General features: G+C 40.4%; 1 protein-coding gene across 3 annotated transcripts in view; it reads right to left on the bottom strand.

Annotated features, from left to right (window-relative positions):
- Positions 1 to 6,459, bottom strand: part of ANO10 (anoctamin 10) — a 241,968-nt gene extending 235,509 nt beyond the window's left edge. The window contains exon 1 of one of the 3 annotated variants that reach the window (XM_082412869.1): positions 6,302 to 6,459. The gene's annotated coding sequence lies outside the window, so the exon portion shown is untranslated. Of the gene's footprint in view, positions 1 to 1,123; positions 1,146 to 6,247 lie in introns of those variants that run through there. The other 2 variants (XM_082412870.1, XM_082412871.1) reach the window with 2 other exon arrangements.
- Between the last annotated feature and the right edge of the window lie 15,639 nt (positions 6,460 to 22,098).

Here is a 22,098-nt window from a genome sequence, read left to right as displayed (position 1 = left end):
CCCTGGTCTGGGAAGATCCCATATGCCGCGGAGCAACTAAGCCTGTGCGTCACAACTACTGAGCCTGTGCTCTAGAGCCCGTGAGCCACAACTACTGAGCCCGTGTGCCACAACTACTGAGCCTGCACTCTGGAGCCCACGAGCCACAACTACTGAGCCTGCACACTACAACTACTGAAGCCCGCACACCTAAAGCCCGTGCTCTGCAACAAGAGAAGCCACCGCAATGAGAAGCCTGCGCCACGCAATGAAGAGTAGCCCCCGCTTGCCACAACTAGAGAAAGCCCGCATGCAGCAGCAAAGACCCAATGCAGCCAAAAATAAATAAATTAAATTAACTAATTAAAAAAAAAAAGTTGGGGGAAAATGTTAATCTACCAGTAGACTACAAAGGCTTACCATCATCATCTTTTACATGGAAATATCAAATACAACAAACATTAATCATGAGCTTATTATGAGCCAGGCCGTGATGGAGTCTGAAGATACAAAAGTAAATAAGGTCTACATCTTACTTTTGAGAAGCAGGTGTGCATCAAATCATTCTAACACAGGGCTAAGTATAACAGTATAACTGCAGTAACCTGAGGGCTTGGGGCAGCCTGAGAAAGGCGGCTGAGAATGGGACAGCCTGCAATTTGGAAAAGACACCCAGATGATTCCAAGGTTTCTAACCTGGGACATGGGAAGAATGGCTGTGAGTTAGCAAATAGCAAAGATGGAAGGAATGGTGAGGTTAAGGGGGCAATACAGGGCTCAACAGGGCATATGTGCACAGGCATCTAAGATCAAAATTTTTTAGCCTTTATGCGTTGCCTAATGTGAGTGAGAATTATTCACAATTACCAGGTCATAAAACAATCTTTCTGAGAAAATAAGGCAGGTTTCAGTTCTCAACATGTATATGAGCATTATCTAGAAACTCACAGTAAATACTTGTTCATTGAGTTATTCTTATTTGAGATACTGTATGCCTTTCATTACTCAAAGCATGACCTTAACAAGACTTCCAATATATTACAGACAAAAATGTCGCAATCTCTGATATACGAAGAGTTCTTACAAATCAATAACAAAAAATACAAAAAACTAAAATCACAAGTCACAAAGAAGAAATACACACTTGAAAAGATGTTCAAAGTTACTAAGAAAGAAACGCAAAGTAACAATGAGTTATTTTTCCCTTTTCAGATTTGTTGAAAGATGGACAGAACCCAGGTCTGGCACGGGAGTAGAAAACTGGGCATTTTCACACATTGCTGCCAGATGTTGTGATTTGATACCACCTTCCCAGAAAGCAGAGTAGCAATCTGAAAAACAATATTAATTACTCATACCAGGGGCTTCCCTGGTGGCGCAGTGCTTGAGAGTCTGCCTGCCAATGCAGGGGACACGGGTTCGAGCCCTGGTCTGGGAAGATCCCACATGCCGCAGAGCAACTAAGCCCGTGAGCCACAGCTACTGAGCCTGCGTGTCTGGAGCCCGTGCTCCGCAACGGGAGAGGCCGCGACAGTGAGAGGCCCGCGCACCGCGATGAAGAGTGGCCCCTGCTCGCCGCAACTGGAGAAAGCCCTCGCACAGAAACGAAGACCCAACGCAGCCAAAAATAAATAAATAATTTAAAAAGAAAAATTCTATGAGAACAAAGTTTAAAAAAAAAATACTCATACCATTCAACAGAACAATGCTAGTTCTAGGAATTTATACCAAGCATATAATAAAATCAAAAATGTACATGAATGTTCATTACAGCTTTCTTTTTTTGTCTTTCCTTTCTTTCCTATAAAGTCAAACAATAAGATACTGGCTAAATAAAGTATAACTATACAAAAGAACCATTAATACTAGGATACAGATCCAACTACATTAACATGCAGAATGTTTCATAACACATTATAAGGTAAAAATGTAAAGTATGACCCCATTTATGAATATATATCATCCATAGTAATATCAAAATGACAACACTAGCTAACATTTGCTGAGGATTTACTGCATCAAAGCACGGGCTACACATTTTTATGTGAATTAACTCATTGATTTCTCAGAGCAACCCCATGAAGAAGGAACTTTAATGTTTCCATCTTACAGATGAGAAAACTGAAGTGAAAGAAGTAAAGTAGCTTGTCCACATCATGCAGTCGCAAGCAGGGAAGCTGGGCTTCAAAACCAGGCAGCCTGATGCCAGAGCTCACATCCTTAACCACATTTGTGTATACATATGTATTCATCACATGTGATATAAGAGTGTATTACACACACTCGTGTTAGTCACGGTGTAGGTATGTGTGTTTAATAAAAACTCCATCAGTAATTAGTCAGATATATTTCTCCATTGCCATTTCTAGGTAGTAGGATTTACGATGAGTTTTATTTTCTTCTTTACATTTTTCTTTTTGATTTGAATTTTAGTGAGCAGGTATTTCTTATGATTAGAAAAAAATGGCTTCTATGTTCGTAAAATAGAAGCCTCACATTTTCAACAGTAAGTGTAAAATATACACTGTAGTATAGACCAAATGATACTTTTTAACTTACCTAATACAAGATAACATTTTGCTTTATTCCTCAGATTAAAAACATACTAACTTTGTACGCAAGAAGTCGCCTAGCTTCAAAGATTGTTTTGCTTAGTTTTGGGTAAAAGTTAACGGCATATAGAATGAAAGGACTCGGTACCTAGGCACGTCCTATCCAGGAGACTGGCAAAAGCAGCGCAGAAGTTGGACTAGGAGAGAATTTTTAGAGCAGAAGGAGGCTTAGGGGTCAATTAGTCCCAAGACCACACTATTTCATGTTCATAAAACCCAAAGTCACACAACCAGTGTGACAGAGATAAGACTGAAATCCAATGCTCTTTGAATGACACCATACCGTACGCAAAAGACCTTTTTTCCCCGTTTTTTTGAACTTAGCCAATTTATAGTCTCACCATCAAAAGTAACGCTGGCCTCGCCACAGCTGTGTAGCTGTGTGCTTTCACTTGTTAAGAGTCTCAGAGACTAACACAAGTGTCAGTGTTGCTTGGGTTCTGCTCTGAGCAGTTCAGTGGAGCCTGGTAAAGCCTCAACCCCTTCAAGGCTCCAATATATAAGACGCTCTTGGAAGTGTCAACACTGCTTGTTTTCAGCTGCTTCACACTCGTGCCATCCACTGGGCCACAGTGTACTTACAGGCTGGGTGACCTAAGTGGCAGGAACCTCTCTTACGCTGCCCGTGTTCCCGTTCCTGAAACCCTGTGCCCTCCTTCTTGTGTCCTCTGCTCAGGGAATTTCCATCACTGTACAGTAACACCTCTGGGGATGGCCTCTCCTTGGGGGATTCCTGCCCCTCTCTGTGTTCTGCATGCAACATCGCTCTTGCAGTTCACCGACCAGCGCAATCCAGGCCTGCTCCAATCCCACCTCTTCACGTTGGCTGGCCCAACGGCGTGAATACCAAGTGTAAGGTGGTGAAAATAAGAAGCCTCATGGCAGCATGGGCTAACCTGAGTTCTGCAATCCACTTTCACTGGAGGGTCTTAACAGAGGCTGGCTCCACCACTACCATGCACACTAGACTAGTACATGGGACCAAAATACCACCTGGGGGGACATGAGGACTTTAAGCCTGGACACAGCAGAGGGCCTCACGGTTCCTGCTGGGGCTGATCTGAAAACAAGCAATGATTCAACACACAGACTTCCCGGGCACTAGAGGGTAGAATGATTTCTGCTACCACAGCCAATTTCCCCCTTTTATCCAGACTGTCAGCCAGGCCAGCAGCCAGGAATAACTGTAAAGCACAGAGCAGCTAGGTCCCATATGCCCTGGGCACAGGATCAGTAGATAGCCATCTCAAACTCTGTTCTTCTTAATCACGTATTGAATTGCACACAGGGCTAAAGGAGACCTACCTACAAAGGATCTGGATCCCTGTGGCTCTTACATTAGCTATTGGAATCACCTGCCTATAGTAAGAGTTAAATCCTGACCTTGGTGGTTGAAATGCACATATGAAAAGAAACTCACTGGGAGTCCAACCATGGAGGGGGGTGGTTCACATATTTTATCACGGTTCATAAAAAGAATAATGGACCCTTTATTCTCTTCCTGAGTTTGGGTAAAGAAAAAACATCAATGGAATTATCATAAATTCAAAGACTAATAAGTAAACGCATAAGGCTGTCTTTAGGAATCACCTTATTTCAGACTCAAGGAGAAACACAATCCAAAATGACAAAATTACTCTCAGTCATAAGGCAGAATAGGAACACATCAGTGAGAGAAAAATGAAGGGCCACACTGATCAAGCAGGAAGATGAGCGGGATTTCCTAGGAGAAAACTTGAAATTTAAATGGCCAGTGTTAGAAGGGACAGGACCCCTCCGGAGGTCCCCTCCAAGGTGTAAGACAACTTAGAGGCAGTTAATTATGAGAGCAATTGTGGGACAGTCCTCCTTGAGACCTAGGGCAGCTGTCTCTCAGAGTCACCTAAGATGAGGGCAGATCTGAGAATGAAACATCAGCACTGCACACATGCACCCTCACTGAAGAGTTTCTCGGTGACACCCACAATGTAGGGGAGCTGGTGAGGCCCATTCCCTGAGGAACATACCTAGGAACCTCGTGGCCTCAGGACTCCACAGGAAGGTGTAGGAGAGATGAGACACGACACAATGAAGACAGCCTCGCCACAGCAGCCCAGGTCCAGGCCTGATTAGATGCTGCACTCATACTCTCTTTCTACACTCGGTACCCCAGACACTGCCAAGATTTTGCTTATTCGAGCTGGAATAATGTCTGAAAACCTAGAGCAACAATGAATCTCCTCCCCAAGCACAGGACCTGGCACACAGCTGAAATGATGATATGTGATAAAAGAATGAATTCACATGATGAACATATCACCATTTAAAAAGATGTTTAGGGAGAATTTTTAATAATCCAGGAGAATGCTAAAAATACAAAGGGAGAAAAAGCAAAATACAAAGTAATACAACAATATGACCCCAACTATGTAATGTGTACATTTAGATACACAAAAAAATACAAAAAGAATTAAGAAGAATTGCACAAAAATGTTAGGGTTGGTGAAATTACATGGAGTTTTCATTTTCATTCTTATACTTTTCTCTATCTTCCAAGTTCTCTTAACAATGAAAAAAGTTTCACTGAGTTTGTTTTTTGTTTTTTTAAGCACACACAGTCTCCAATTTACCAGGACTTTTCTATCCCTTTCCATTAGTTTAAATCTTTTCAATTTCATTCTTCATCTGCAATTCTACAATTCTTTCAGCAAAAACTGGTCAGAATAGATACGCTCTACTTTCCACAGTTAATTTAAAACTGTTTATCATACTCACAGAATGGGCTCTTAGAAAACATCTAGTTCTCTAGCTCAGTGGGACTTAAAATTCAAAGTAGCCAGATAAGAAAGATTTAATTTAAAAAAAAAAACCCACAGGATTAGATATTTTTAAAATTAAAACTCCGCAGGATTTAAGGGAATGTGATACGACTGCTTTTGAGTCTGAATAAAAACCTCAACTCTGAACTTTGTGTGGGACCTCCATACACCGTCTGGGCTGCCGGAATAGGGTTTTACAGAAGACAGCGCCGCACCAACGCTGGCGCTGCCAAGGCTCCAGGGAACTTAGAAGCATTCCATAGAAGAAGCACCCCTTCCTGCCACGTTTCTGTCCCAGGCATTGCCCCTGACTTTCATCTAATACTTAAGCTGTACGGTGTCCCAGTCGTAAGCCTGGAAACCCGATCACCCCGATGTGAGAGCACAACCCCGCAAGCTCACTCGGGTCACGCCCGTTCCGAGACAACCCGAAGCTCCAGGCTCTCCAGACAGTTGGGGAAACGTGAATCATGGGCCCCCGTGAGCTGGTCCTTTCCTCAAATGCCCTTCACTAGGCTTCGTCGACTCCTCCACCCCCACTCATCTCATTCCCCGTTGCTCTGGAGCCCCCCAAGCCCTCGCATCCTGACTCCACCAGCCACCAGATTTCAGCTTCACCACGTTTCTTCTATCAACCCTCCACCCTCAGACCATCCTCGGCCCTCTGCAGCTTCCACCTGCGACTGCCGCTCCCACCCGAACGACACCCAACCTCGGCCTCCCTCCCGGTCCTACTTTCCCATTCCCGGGATTGCCAACCCCGGGAGGTACCCCGGAAAGGAAGGGCGGCGGCCGGGAGGAGTCCCTGGAAGCGTCGCGCCGCCGCCCGACAGCCCGGACCCAACCACCTGCACTGACCCAGGCTCTGCGCCGCCGAGAGCGAGGGGGTCCGAGATCCCCTCCCCCACTCACCGGCCGCCACAGCACTCCACGTCTTCGGGGGCGGGCCCGAGAGCCAGCTAGTCCCCCAGGCCGGGCGCGCGACTCTCGCAGCCGTAGGCGAGCGGCGGCCTGCCGGGCGGGCACCACCTAGCGCTGGGCGTGCAGGGCGGGGCCGAGACGCGAGCGCACGCAGGCGGGGGCGGGGCCGCGGTGGGGGAGGCGGGACTTAGCTCTGGGTCGCACCGGGCGGGGGCGGGGCCTAGCGGTGAGTCACTCCCGGCAGAGACCAGGCTGCTCCAGCGAAACGCTAGACTGGCCTAGTCGGGCTGTCGCCGGGAGTGAAAGCGGAGACCGCTAAGGAAGAGGCGTGCCTTATGGGCTGTCACTCCGCATGGGGGCGGCACCACGGCGGAGAGGCGGGGCCTCGCGGGGCTGGGCTGTCACTCCGAGAGTATGGGGGCGCGACCTGCAAAGAAATATGCCCGTTCACATTTTCCTCTTTTCCGTCTCTTAAGGTCCAGAATCCAAATTTCTTGTCACTTTCAAATATAAGAACAAGTCTCATTTTAGTTGTAATTCACTTTCAGGCAGTGAAAAACCCAATTCCAATATATTATTAAAACTTCATATCCAATGAAGCAAATACCTTACAGAGGTCTATAGGGTCTCCTAGCCCCGCCTCCCACTACCTCTCAGAAAACCTCTTACTCTCCCTTTTTCTCCACCCTAGCTACATTAGTCTCCGTGTTCTGCCCAGAACTCACCAGACACCCCTGGCCCACCGCCCCGCCCACCTCGGGATCTGTGCCCTGGGAATGTGTTCCCTCTGCCTTGCAAGCTCTTCGTTAATTAAGGAGATGATTTATTTCCTCCCTTCCCTCACGGGAAGCGGGAACCGAATCTCACCTTCTCACTGAGGCCCTTTCTGACCATCTTATTTAAAACCTGCTCTCCTCCCTACCCCACTATCTTACCTTAGCTTATGTCTTTTGTCCGCAGCACTCATCACCTTCTAACGTTTTATATTATTATATTTATTGTCAGTCTTTCCCTAGAATGTAAGCTTCACAAGGGCAGGGATTTTTGTCTGTTTTGTCCACTGATACATCCCCAGTGCCTAGAACAGCGTTAGAGTCACAGTAGGCATGCAATAACTCAAAGGAATGAAAGAAAACAATGCATGAACCCTTTCTCCTTCCGTACACGCAGTTCAGTCCAGACAGATGCCTCGAGGTCCTACAACTCCAGAAAAGCCGTGTCTGCTTTTCCATCCTCTGCCCCTTCTCTGTGTCTTCCAGACTCAAGACAGGAGACAGGGAGACCAGGGACAAGGCACAGAAGCCTAATTACTTGCGAGGGGCCCTTTGTTGATCTTTCTAGATGCCTGTCATAGCAGCTCACAACGTTATCGGCCGGTTCCCCTGTGGCCAGCATGGGTATGGCCAGAAGTTCTTTCTCTTCTGAAAATCCGGACAAATTGTTTATGAGCTTCAACAGGTTTAGACATTGATTACTCAGTACATTTTTGTTTTTTAATTGCGCTCTTCCTAACTTCTCATTCCTTGAATTTATGGCCATCTGATTACTCAGTACATTTTTGTTTTTTAATTGTACTCTTCCTAACTTCTCATTCCTTGAATTTATGGCCATCCCTCCATATAACGTCATCTTCTGATATTTATATGACTGGAAGGATTGGAAAAAAGATTGAATGGAAATGTTAAAAATGCGTTTCACACAGATCATCTCCTTTCATCTCCACAATTAGCACATTAAAACTTTGTGTTAAGTATGACACATTAGCTGTTGGACAACACAAAGGGCAGACTTCAGTTAATGACATGGATTCCTGTGTCAGTTAGCTATTGCTGTGTAACAAACCACTACACAGAATTAAGGATTCCCTTTTGCCTCACTCTCCTTTTGGGCATTTCCTTCATAATCTCTGGCACCCAAAACCCCCTTTTTCCTGTTCTGCTGGCCAGAGAGATAGGGTTCTCCTGGAGTCTGCCATACTTTATATCTGTTGTGATGCTCTGTGCAACTGGGGCTGCCCTTGGGGCAATATTGAGGGGAAAGAGAGAAAAGACGACAGGGATTCTCCCCATACTCTGCACAACAAGTGTCTTTTTTCCCATTTCCTCTGACCAGAGGGACAAGTTTTCTACCAGGCTCTAGTTATCCACGTCACTGTACTATAGCAGTGAAGCTCTGTGACTGGGACTGGCCTCAGGACAGAGTGGGGAGAAGAAAAAGCAATCAGGAGTTTTCACCCCTTTCTCCAGCTTGCGGTAGCCTTTTTTTCATATTTTGTCCAGAGGTTTTAATAGTCATCTGTGGTGGACATAGGCTGCAGTGGACATAGTCCATTTCAGCCAGAACTGGAACTGATCAATTTAATAAATGAAAGAAATTGTTTTTATTTGTATTTCTCTTATTATGAGTGATAAAGCACATTTGTATTTCATTTGCCATGAATTATCTATTTATGTATTTTGTCCACATTTCTACTGGATATAGAAACACTTTATATAATAGTAAGAATGGTCCTTTTCTTAGAAATGAATGTCAAAACTTTTTTTCAGTTTGTCATGTCTTTTGACTTTTCTTACGCTGTTTTACTCGCTTATTTTTTGTTTGTTGGGTTGCTTTTTTTGTTTGTTTTGTTTTTTGGGCCATGCAGACCTTTTTCATTTCTAATTGGTCAATTTTTATCAAGCTTTTGTTTTACTATTTACTACTTTGGGGTATATTAGACTTAGAAAGGACTTCACGTCTCTTAGATTACTTTGAAAATCCTTCCATGGTTTCTTCTTAATGTTTCATGATTTTGCTTTTTTCCTTTAAAAATCTGACCCTTCAGGAATTTGTTTTGATGTGAGTTAAGTAGAGTGGATCCAACTTTAATATCTTGATAGCTACACATTTGCCCAACCTCAGTTACTAAATAATCCGTCTTTCCCCAACTGATTTTAAATGCCACTGTTATCATAATTAAATTTACTTCTGTATTTTTGGACTTTCACAATATATCATTTTTTTTCTTTAAACTCTCCAATACAGTCAGAAAAGGCCAACCCATCCCAAAAGTTCTTGAATCCCTCATTCCCATCATAGCTATCTAGTAGGGCAGCCACTGAAGCCTCCTTGTCTTCAGTAAACTCTTCATTCCAGGCAACCACAGGTGATTACAGAACTTTTTCACTGCATGCCCTAGATATGCAGTATCCCATTTTCCCCTGGAGGTAAGTTCACCATTATCTTCAAACCTAGCCAGGTCAGATCCAATCCCAGATTCTCATCTTGAGGGCCTGATTTCTGCAACCACTTCCAATATCAAATATGTCAGACCAGTTTCAGTACGGAAAACAGAAATCACTCTGTGTATTTTACACAGGAAGAGATTTAATAAAGGGAATTAAGTACTTATCGAATCATCAGGAAGTCCTGGAAAAGCACTTGTAGGCGTATATCTTGGAGGGAGCAACATTGCTGAACTGGTCCACCATGGGAGCTGCTACTTTTGAGGCTACTTGATCCATGCCAGGGCTGGAGCCACAGCCACTGGCTGAATGTGGAGAATGGACACCTTATCTTGTGATCCTAGGATCTCAGAGTTAGATCAGGAAGCTGCCACAACCACTGCTGCTTCTTGACACCCAGGAAGCTTGAGAATAAAGGCGGGAACTAGCTGCAAAGAAACCATACCCTTCCTCTCCAGTAGCAAGGCCAGGAGCCACAGGAGGATGGTTTCCTAACACCCACCTACCTGATCTCAAGTGAGTGCATCTAACAAGGGAAACTGATGCTATTTTTAGGCTTCCAACCCCTATACCTAGCACCTCTTCATATAAATCTTGCCCATTTCTTATGAAGTTTATTCCTAGGTAATTTACCTTTCTCGTTGCTAGTGTAAATGAGATCTTTTCTTCCATTATAGCTTCTATTTGGTTGTTGCCTGTTATATGAACATTAATTTATGCATATTAATTTTATACCCTGAATAAAATCTTTTGCAGTTTATAAGTGGTTTATTCCATTAGGATCTCTAGATTTACAGTCACATAATCTGAAAACCATTATAATTTTCCTTCCTTCCTTCTTGTCTTATATCTGACATTAAGGTGCTCACTCTTTCCTAGAGAACAGCTTACTCCTTCACTCCTCTAAGACTTTGTTCAAAATGTCATTTCCTCAATGAGTCCTACTCTGATCTCCCTATTTAAGTGTAACCTACTCTCTCTAATCCTTTTAAACTCTATTTTGCTATTTTCATTCCTGATCTCCATGGCCCTTGCTGGGTTTTCTTTAGTGTCTGTTCTTTCATGGACTGCTTCCAGTTTTCCTTCAATTCTTTGATGCCTTTTTTTCTTCCTTTCCTTCCTTCCTTTCCTTCCTTCCTTCCTTTTCTTCCTTTCTTTTTTTTTTTAAAGATCTTACATGTGGTTTATTTCACTAGGTGAGTGACAAAAAGCCAAGCAAGCAGTGTGCATTTTATGAGACAGTTTTTCAATAGGGAATTATAACAATCATAACAAATATCCAAAGCCTAATAAGATATTTTTCTCACAAAATTTTCTTCCCATTGGCATGTTGTAGCTAAAACTGAAGAATTGCTCTAAATTCTGAATTTGCCCTAACTTAGTTCTAAAACTTGAGAAAATTTTCTCTTTTAAATAAGTATTTCCTTTTTATTGAAAAAGACTATTTTTCTTTTACTTTTTAAGGCCTTTCACTTCTTTTTGAAGTGCTACCGGTTCATGTTTCATCTTCTGTCTCACCTTCTCTCACGTGAACTACTTGCAGGATGTAGATATTGGTAGGGTGCAGGTTCCTGGCTGGAAGGAGTTTTTCTTATGGCTCAGTATTAAGTGAGTGAATTGATTCAGCCTTTACTTCTCGTCAGTGAAAAAATAGGCAGCTGGAGTGCTGCTTACACTGTGGTCCTCCCCTCTCCCTGTTCACTGGCAGGCTGCTTCCTGCAAATATATGTTTTTTCTGCCTGTGTCCTCACTGAGCCCTGCCCTCTTTGCTTCGACCTTTATTCTCTGCATGCCACTCCTCTAGCTGGGATTTGGCTTTGTGCACCGTCTACCCTGAGCCCTTTACCTTGGAGTATCCACCAGCCCCATCTGAGATCTGCTCTCATGACATGGGTGCACTCTCTCCACTTCTGCCTGTGTCCCTACTTATCCTCACTGCCCTGGGGACCACTGCCATCAGTTTTGTATGGTTTGGAGCTTCAGTGTCTCCTTGTTTTGTCAAAGATGAGTGTTTTAGTCAGTTCTGGTTGCTATAAAACAAACAAACAAAAAATCATAGACTGGTGACTTAAACAAAAAATTGTTTTGATGTTTTCCATTTTGATACCTAAAAATGAAAAACAGAAATTTACTTTCACATATTGAAAGACTTATCTCATCCTCCTAGAAAGAAATATATAAACTGTTTCCATCCTTCCTGTAAGTGTTGAATACAAGCACCTATTTGCTAGAGTAGATGAAGTATCATATAAGTATTTTGAATATCCTGGGGGAAGTGTTGTTTTATTTCCACTGTATTTTTACCGGAAACCTATAACGTAGAGAAATGACCATTTGACATCTGCCTAGTAACCAAGGACACAATTATTTCAATTTCTTGTCTTAGCAAGGAGCAGGCTAAATGGCTCATGGGTCTTTTCTGTGTCTTCTGTGTATCTAACACTCTCCTGGAATAAAGCCATTGAAGTAACGGAATTCCTCTATGAAATTGCTCACCTGAGGAGAACTGCTCATCCTAAATATTAGATTTTGATTATGATGAGTGTCTTCAACTATCAAAATCTATATCGTTAGTGTCAAGAACTACAAATGCTATGACATCTTACCATACTTGTGAGCTAGTATGTTAACCATCAGTTTCATAGATGCCAACAGAAGACAAGATACTCCTGGGTCAGAGACAGAGGACTTTATTACTCACTGCACATGAGGCTGAGCTCCACGTTTGTGTCAGCTCCCCTTGTCCCCAAGTCCCATGGGAGCAATATGGAGCAGCCCAAGTGGATTCTACACACTCATCAGGTTTGCATCATAGCTAAGAAACTCTGAGTTTAGGTAACCGTGGACTTCTAAGGGGCTGGTAGCAAGCCTGCTCAACCTTGACCCCTGAGGGATACATTATCTTTATTATCCTAGACAGAAAACAGGTCTGCCCTCTGCTCCACAGGGAGAAACCAGCTCTATCTCAAGGCCGTTTGCTATGCAAACATCCTTCAAAAAGATAGTTTGGAAAAAACATGTCAGCGCCTTTACTCAGAAGATATGCAGACACACACCCCTGTAGAATTATCTCCCAACAATTAGGAGTAGCCTTGCTACCAGCCCAACTCATGAGTTTTCCCAATGGAAGTATATCCTACAGCCTGCACATATAGCCAAACCTCAGAGTTACACACACTAAGAGGACAAAAGATTACTGGATTTCTTCTTTACATGTCTTTTAGTTAAAAAAAAAAAGTTAAACTAGATAACACAAAAGTAAAAACTAGTACAAAAATACTAGTACGAAAGTAAAAAACTATATGAGAGTAGGCAGTACAAAGTAGGTCTTTCTCCCTATGCCCTAACCAGTTTCTCTCGCCAGAGGAAACCAGCTTATTTTGAGTTTCCTGGAGATTTTCTATCTATCTATCTATCTATCTATCTATCTATCTATCTATCTATCTATCTATCTATCCATCCATCCATCCACAAACACAAACATGCACAACGGTTGGATATGTGTGTATATTCACGTTTTTCCTTTACCTAGAATCTTGTTTACGTCTTCACACATCCCCACTCACCAAAAACAGTAAAAATTAAGACAGACCAAAAAATCTAAAACCCCAAACACTCCAGTTCCATCCAGTGACTTTTAAAATTCCTGCATTCCCTTACTCATGCATTCCCCACTGGTGACCACTCACTGAGCTTACACATGTAGGGGAGCAAGGCGCCTACACACACAATTATAATATAAAGAATGCAGTTGACCGTTGAACAACGCTGGGGTTAGGGGTCAACGGCCACCAGCAGTCAAAAATCTGTGAACAGCTTTACAGTGTGCCCTCTGTATCCGTGGTTCGGTATCTGCAGATTCAACCAACCAGATAGTGTAGTATTGCAGTACATATTTATTGGGGAAAAACTGCATGTAAGTGGACCTGTGAAGTTCAAACCTGTATTGTTCAAGTGTCAGCTGCAGGTAGAGCAGGAAAAATAAATGTACTATAGGAGATCAGAGGAGGGATAAATTACTCAGAGTTGGAGGGACTGCTGGGAGGATCGATGGCAGATGTGACACCCAAGGTGGCTTCAATGAAAGGAGATGGGGACATGTGTGAGTTGGGCAGGGGGTGGGGAGTGGAGGAGTAGACAGGCATTTAGGAAGAAGGAAGACATGAGCAAAGGTACAGAGGCAGGAAAGCAAAGCATGCAATAGGGAAACAAGGAGCAGTCCATGGAGCTGGGCAGAAGGTAGGTGAGGAAGTAAGGGAAGGAAGGAGGAGTCATTCATGGTGAGGGCTCAAACATGATGCTGCTGCCAATTATGGTCTTCCTGGGCATGAGTGCAGCAAAAATGATCACTTTGGTCCCACCACGACACAGGGGTCCTGAACCCATCATGCATCATTTAGGACACCTTGTCACTGGCATCTACTTCCTTCATGGCAAGCAAAAGTTTCTGAGCCTAAGGCTAACTTGAGCCCCCACTGTGGCTCATCACTCATGTCAAACGTTGGTGCTCTGAACCCTGGAAAGCCCTACCCATCTCTTTGTCTTCTATCATGTATACCGGATATAATTTAAAATCCTTTCATCTGACGTCTTCCAATATACGCTACAGATATCACTCTCTATTTAAGTATTGTCCAGTACACCTAAGTCCATAGACGAAAATAAATTCTGACTTTTATAAAGTAAATATAGTCCTTTAACCTGTAGAAATAGAATGGGATAAGAAATAGATGAAATAGAAAAAGGGAATGTTTTGAAGGTCTTTGACTTGATGTGACTTATAGTTTTGGTTTATTTTGTTCCTATAATTTGGAAGCTCTGACACCTTCTTTTTGAGGAGCCCAGTGTGTGAGAGGTAAATATTTTCATGTGGTGAATGCTTAACAAACAAATAAGCAAAAAACATAAACCCAAATCAGTGTTGTTTTCGTGTGGATTTCCCCAGAAGCAGACCCTGAGACAAGGATTCATAGCAAGCAGTTTATTTGGGAGGAAAGCCAGGGAGCACAGGTGGGGGAGTGAAGGAGGGAGGCGGGGAATGCAGGGGGTGTGGTCAAGCAGGTGGCTCTGTGGGTAGAAGGGGCTGAAACTCCCGGGCAACTCTGGGAGCCAGTGGAGAACACACTGCAGTTTCCTGCCTGATGGATGAGGGAGCTGGCTGAGGACTGCTGGCTGGAAGAGGTTTCTTCTCTGGTATTTTGGCTAAAGTTTCTGTTGGGAGCACCAGAGGCACCCTCAGGCTACCAGATGCAGTGCTGGCCCTTGGACAGCCCTGAGGGGATATAGGTGGGTTATGCCTGCATCTGCTACAAGGGTCATTAACAGGACCTAGGGAGTCCTTTGGTGCATAATCTACATTCACAAAAGTCCCCAGATTCAAGTAAAACATCATCTCTAAGGGTACAGAAGTAGTTATAGAGATATACACACAGGATTGAAAGAACACACCTATCAAGTAACTTTCAGTTTGTGTCCCTTTAACAGACCACAATAGTAACGGTTATATATGATGAATTTAATATTTTTCATTATCTTGTAATTAGTATAATTATACTGTCTTGTACTTTTGTGTTAAAGGATGCACCCCATTAAATGTGGATATTTAAAGTATTTAATTAACAATTTAAACATTTTATAACCCTGCTTTGACTTTTTGCTTATTGTTTAATATAGTGGGAGCCTCAAAAACTTAAAAAAAAACCTGAGCAGATATGGGGATATACGTATATGTATAACTGATTCATTTTGTTATAAAGCAGAAACTAACACACCAAAAAAAAAACAAAAACAAAAACACAAAACCTGAGCCTCTTTCTCCATTGGAAAGGTGTCAATTAAAAACAAGAGAATCATGGAGAAGTTAGGAATCTTTAGGGTCCTCTCTATATATTATATATCATCTGTAAATAGTGACAGTTTTTCTCCTTCCTTTCTTATTTGGATAACATTTTTTTTTTGTTTTTCTTGCTTCATTACTGTGGCTAGGACATCTTTTCACACAGATTTTACTTTGGAATCATATAAATATCTTACATATTCAAAAGATTTTTTAAAAAGATAAAAATAAACCCTTAAAGTGGGAAACAATTTGCGACAAATGAGCCTAACTTTATTTGCAATGTGGCAACGTAGCTACACAGAGAACAGAATTATTTCAGTACTCTGATTATCCACCCTTTGTGGGATATGATCTACAGATAAATGAATAGAATGAAATCTCAAACTTCACTCAGAAATGTATTGTTAATACAGTAAGTCTCCTACATATGAACCTTCAAGTTACAAACTTTCAAAGATGCAAACGTGTGTCGCATGTCCAATCATGTAAGGCATGAGTGAAATTGCAGCTTGCCCTCCATCTCCTATTGCTGACGGTCCTTCAGCTCTACCATCTCCTACCTCCTCTCCCTCCTCCAGTCAGTAACTCTTCTTGCCTGCTCACTCGATGCCAGCTCCTGTACGCCAGCTGCTGTACTGTACTACTGTACTTTTCAAGGTACTGTACTGTAAGGTTAAAAATGTTTTCATTATTTCTTGTGTTTGTTTTTTTTATGTATTATTGGTATGAAAAGTATTATAAACCTATTACAGTACAGTACTATTTATATAGCTGATTGTGTTAGTTGGGTACCTAGACTAACTTTGTTGGACTTACAAACAAATTGGACTTACAAACGCATTCTCAGAATGGAACTCATTCATATGTAGGGGACTTATTATAGTGTTATAATTCTGAACTAGGATCATTGCAGCACTATTTACAACAGCCAGGACACAGAAGCAACCTAAATGTCCACCAATGGAGAAATGGATAAAGAAGATGTGGTACATATATACAATGGAATATTGCTCAGCCATAAAAAAGAATGAAATAATGCCATTTGCAGTGACATGGATGGACCTAGAGATTGTCATACTGAGTGAAGGGAACCATTTGTTGCCCTTATCCATACTAACATGTTTAAAGAACTTGACACAGGATTGATGTAAAAAAAGAACACTTAGAACTAATAAATTAATTCAGTAAAGTCACAGAACACAAAATTAATATAAAGAAATCTGTGGCCTTTCTATATACTAATAACAAACTATCAAAAAGAGAAATTAAGAAAACAATTCCATTTACAATTGCATCAAAAAGAATAAAATACCAAGAAATAATTTAACCAAGGAGGTGAAAGACTTGTACACTGAAAACTATTACACTAATAAAAGAAATTGAATAAGACACAAATAAATAGAAAGATATTCTGTGCTCATGAATTAAAAGAATTAATATAGTTAAAATGTCTATACTACCCAAAGCAATCTATATATTCAGTGCAATCCCTATCAAAATTCCAATGGCATATTTCATAGAACAAGAACAAACAATTCTAAAATTCTTATGGAACCACAAAAGATCCCAAATAGCCAGAACAATCTTGAGAAAGAAGAACAAAGTTGAAGGTTTCATGCTCCTTCATTTCACACTATATTACAAAGCTATAGTAATCAAAACAGTATGGTACTGGCACAAAAAATAGACATACAGATCAATGGACCAGAACTGAAAGGACAGAAATAAACCCACACATATATAGACAATTAATTTATGACAGAGGAGCAAAGAACATACAATGGAGAGAGGAAAGTCACTTCAATAAATGGCATTGGCAAAACTGGACAATGACATGCAAAAGAATGAAACTAGACCATTATCTCACACTATACACAAAAATTTAACTCAAAATGGATTAAAGACTTGAATGTAAGAACTGAAACCATAAAATGCCTAGAAAAAAAAATTGGCAGTAACCTCACTGACACTGGTCTTAGCAATGTCTTTGTGGATCTGACTCTAAAGGCAAGGGAAACAAAAGGAGAAATAAAGAAATGGAACTACATCAAATTAAAAAGCTGAATAGCAAAGGAAATCAACATCAAAATGAAAAATCAACCTACTGAATGGGAGAAGATATCTGCAAATCATATATCTAATAAGGGGTTAATATGCAAAATATATAAAGAACTCATACAACTCAACAACAAATAAAACCAAACAACCTGATTTAAAAATGGACAGAGGACCTGAATAGTAATTTTTCCAAAGAAGCCATACAGATGGCCAACAGGCACATGAAAAGATGTTCAACATTGCTAATTATTAGGGAAACGCAATCAAAACCACAATGAGATGTCAGCTGACACCTGTTAGAATGACTTAATTGAAAAGACAAGAAATAACAAATGTTGGAGAAGATGTGGAGAAAAGGGAACCCTTGCACACTGTTTGTGGGACTGTAAATTGATGCAGCCAATATAGAAAACAGTATGGAGATTCCTCAAAAAATTAAGAATAGAACTACCATATAACCCAGCTATTACACTTCTGAGTATTTATCCAAAGAACATGAAAACACTAATTTGAAAAGATATATGTAACCCTACGTTCATTGCAGCATTATTTACAATAACCAAGATATGGAAACAACCTAAGTGTCCATCAATGGATGAACGGATGACAAAGATGCAGATAAGGATGAATGGATAAGGAATATTCTACATTATATTATATATTTATATATAATATGCATATATAATGTATATAATTATATATTATATTCTGTTTATTTATATTCTTTATATATATATATATATATATATATATATATATATATATATATATATAGTGGAATATTAGCCATAAAAAATAATCAAATCCTGCCATTGGTGAAAACATAGATGGACCTTGAATGTATTATGCTAAGTGAGATAAGTCACCCAGAGAAAGACACCAAATGATTTCACTCATATGTGGAATCTGACAAACACAAAACAAGCAAAATAAAACAAAGCCAAACTCATAGATACAGAGATCAGTGGTTATCAGGGGGAAAGGGGATGGGGGGAAATTGGAAGAGGGGGTCAACTATATGATGATGGATTGTAACTAGACTTGTGGTGGTAATCACTTTGTAGTGTATACAGATGTCAAATTATAATTCTGTATACTTGAAACTTATATAATAAAAAGTATATCAATAAAAAGGAAAAAAACTGTGTGAGAAGGTAACCAAACTCACAGAAGTATCAATTCCAACTCTCTCTTCACTCCATTCCTCCCATCTCCTCTAGGTAACCATTTTTATTGCTTCTTTTTGAAAATATAGGCAAATATCTGAATATATTCTTGTTCTCCTTCTTTCCTAAACACGAAGTATAGCATACTCTATATACTGAGGTTTGCTAGCTTTTTTCATCTAAAAGTATATTCTGGAGATAATTTCAGTTCACATTTTCCTGTCTTTTTATGACTGCCTGGTCTCCAACTCATTTATGAACTATAGTTTATTTGCCCACTCTCCTGTTGGTGAACATTTAGGTTGCTTCTAATATTTTGGTACTACAAACAATGTTGCATAACCTTGTGCAAATTTATGGAAATTTCAGGGTAGGGTCTAAAAGTGGGATTGCTGGGTCAAAGGTTAATGCATATGTAATTTTGTTAAAATTTGCCAAATCCCCTTCTGTAGGGTTTGTTCCATTTTGCACTTCCACTCTCAACAGAGTATGTTATCAAACTTTTAGATTCAGGAGAATTCAAATTTGTGTTTCTTTTATTATAAGGGAAAGTGAGCATCATTTCATATGTGTAAGGAGCGACTTACATTTATTTTTCTCTGTTACCACATTCCTCTCTGTTCATGACTCTTGTCCATATTTCTATCCAATTTTGGGGCTTCTCCATTTTTTAAAATTGAAGTATAGTTGATTTCAACGTTGTGTTAGTTTCAGGTGTACAGGAAAGTGATTCAGTTTATATATATATATATTTTTTAATTTATTTATATTCTTTTTCAGATTCTTTTCCATTATAGGTTATTACAAGATTTTAAATTTAGTTCCCTGTGCTATACAGTAGGTCCTTGTTGTTTACCTATTTTATATATAGTAGTGTGTATCTGTTAATCCCAAGCTCCTAATGTATTCTTCCCCCTCTTTCCCCTTTAGAACCATATATTTGTTTTCTATGTCTGTGAGTCTGTTTTGTAAATAAGTTCATTTGTATCATTTTTCTAGATTCCACCTATAAGTGATATCATATGATATTTGTCTTTCTCTGTCTGACTTACATCACTTAGTATGATCATCTCTAGGTCCATCATGTTGCTGCAAATGGCATCATTTCATGCTTTTTTATGGCTGAATAATATTACATTGTGTATATATATATGTAACACATCTTCTTCATCCATTCATCTGTTGATGGGAACTTGGGCTGTTTCCATGTCTTGGTTATCGTAAATAGTGCTGCTATGAATATTGGGGTGCATGTATCTTTTTTTTTTCTTATTGAAGTATAGTTGATTTACAATGTTTTGTTAGTTTCAGGTATAGAGCAAAGTGATTCAGTTTTAGATTCAGATTTTTTTTACCTTACAGCTTATTACAAAAAATTGAGCACAGTTCCTTGTGCTATACAGCATGTATCTTTTTGAGTTAAGAGCTTTTGTCTTTTCCGGATATATGGGGCTTCTCCATTTTTAAGAGCTCTTTGTGTACTTGCCCTCATTTGTGAAATAACTTGCAAATATTCTCTCCCAGTTTATCATTTGTCTTTTGATTTTGCTTACGGTGTTTCATTTTGCTTGTTTGTTTTTAGGTAGTAAAGCTTATCAGTCTTTTCCCTATGTTACTGTTGGATTTTGAGAGGCTTTCCTCACTTCCAGGTTATAAAATAACTCACCTGTAATTCATAGGTCTTTGGTTTAATGTTTTACATTTGGGTCTCTGATTCATTTGGAGTTTATTTCAGTGTGAGATTTAGATTCACTTTCATCCTTTTCCAGATGGCTTTCTCTCTGTCCCAGCATCATTTATTAAAAAGCCCATATTTTCCTCAGATAGGAATAACTTGATTTATTTTTGGACATTAACTTGATATAATGCAGCACACAGAGACTAAGGAACAAACATCGGGGAGAAATGAGATCCACAAATAGACACTTTAACTCTAGGGTGGAATAGAACTACCCCTTCACTGTTTGGAATAGAGAGGAACAATGCTCACAATGGTAGACACGCGTGGTCCTCCACTGGCCGTTCCAGATCCATGCTCTGTCCTGCCCAGTTGCTCTCTCAGTCCCACCCACACCACCGTAAAAAGGTCCTCCTAAACCATTTTCACTTATGCCTCTCTGCCCTTTGAGCATGCAGTCTGTGTCTTGTCAGAGCCTGACATACCAACGTCATCACAAATACACACCAACCTATCAGCAAAAAGGTAGGCAGTATGGTTCCATTCCACCATCCCCAAATTAGAAATTTTACAGAGTAAAGCTGAAAAACACTCAATTAGGTCACACCTCATTTAGAAATCCAGTGTGGTATTATTTATCTTGATTATCTTCCTAATTTACTATACAAGGCTCTAGTCTAATTTGTGATTGGTTTCACAAATCAAGTCCATCATCAAAGGCTTAAGGTTGAACTCTTCCTAGGACACTAAAGATAGTGTTCTCTGCCTCTGAAGACAAGTCCACTAAAAAGCATTCCTAAAATGCTTTGTGCTGGTATTTTCTCTGGGGCGATTGCTTTGAAGTCAGACAGGAGCAAGTACAGGCTCTGGTATCTTTGCTTAAAAAACAAAACCCCTAGTCCCATCACTTACAGCCAAGCCCCAAATGCTATTTCCTGAGTATATTTCTTTACCCTGATATTTCTGTACTTAGCTTTTAAAAGGCTCTAGCAAAGGTTTTCAAATAGCTCTGCCAGTTATAAGTTGCTTAGTTGACCAGTGGGAAACTTGCATGGGAGGTTCATTATTCTACTGCTGAGTCATGTTCAAAGTTATGACTTACCTTTGTTTCAGTGAATACTGACCTTGGGAATAAATTGTAAGGGTCTCACTATTATATAATGTAAAAACAGAAGGTTCCAGGAGTTCTATTTCCCATGATTATAAAAGGGACAAAATATACATAATTGAAGTCCCAGAAGGTGAGCATAGAGAAAAAAGGAGGAAAGAAAGAATATTTTTTGAAAGTATGGTCCAAATGTCACAAATTTGATGAAAACATTAATCAAAGCAACTCAACCAGTTCCAATTATAACAAACTCAAAGAAGTTTACAACTAGACACATTAGAGATAAACTGTCAAAAGCCGAAGAGAAAATCTTGAAAGCAGCAAGAGAGAATAAACTCATGTGCAAAAGACCCTCAACAAGATTAGCAGCTGACTTCTCATCAGAAACAGCAGCAAGAGAGAATAAACTCATGTGCAAAAGACCCTCAACAAGATTAGCAGCTGACTTCTCATCAGAAACCATGGAAACCAAAAGGCAATGTAATGATAGAGTCAAAGTACTGAAAAAAAAGACTGTCAACTAATTAGAGAAATGCAAGTCAAAACTACAATGAGATATCATCTCACACCGGTCAGAATGGCCATCATCAAAAAATCTACAAACAATGAATGCTAAAGAGGGTGTGGAGGAACGGGAACCCTCTTGCACTGTTGGTGGGAATGTAAATTGATACAGCCACTATGGAGAACAGTATGGAGGTTCCTTAAAAAACTA

This window comes from Balaenoptera physalus (genome assembly GCF_965194825.1).
Source record: "Balaenoptera physalus genome assembly, chromosome: 11".
Taxonomy (NCBI): domain Eukaryota; kingdom Metazoa; phylum Chordata; class Mammalia; order Artiodactyla; family Balaenopteridae; genus Balaenoptera; species Balaenoptera physalus.
This window is presented reverse-complemented; position numbering and strand designations above follow the sequence as displayed.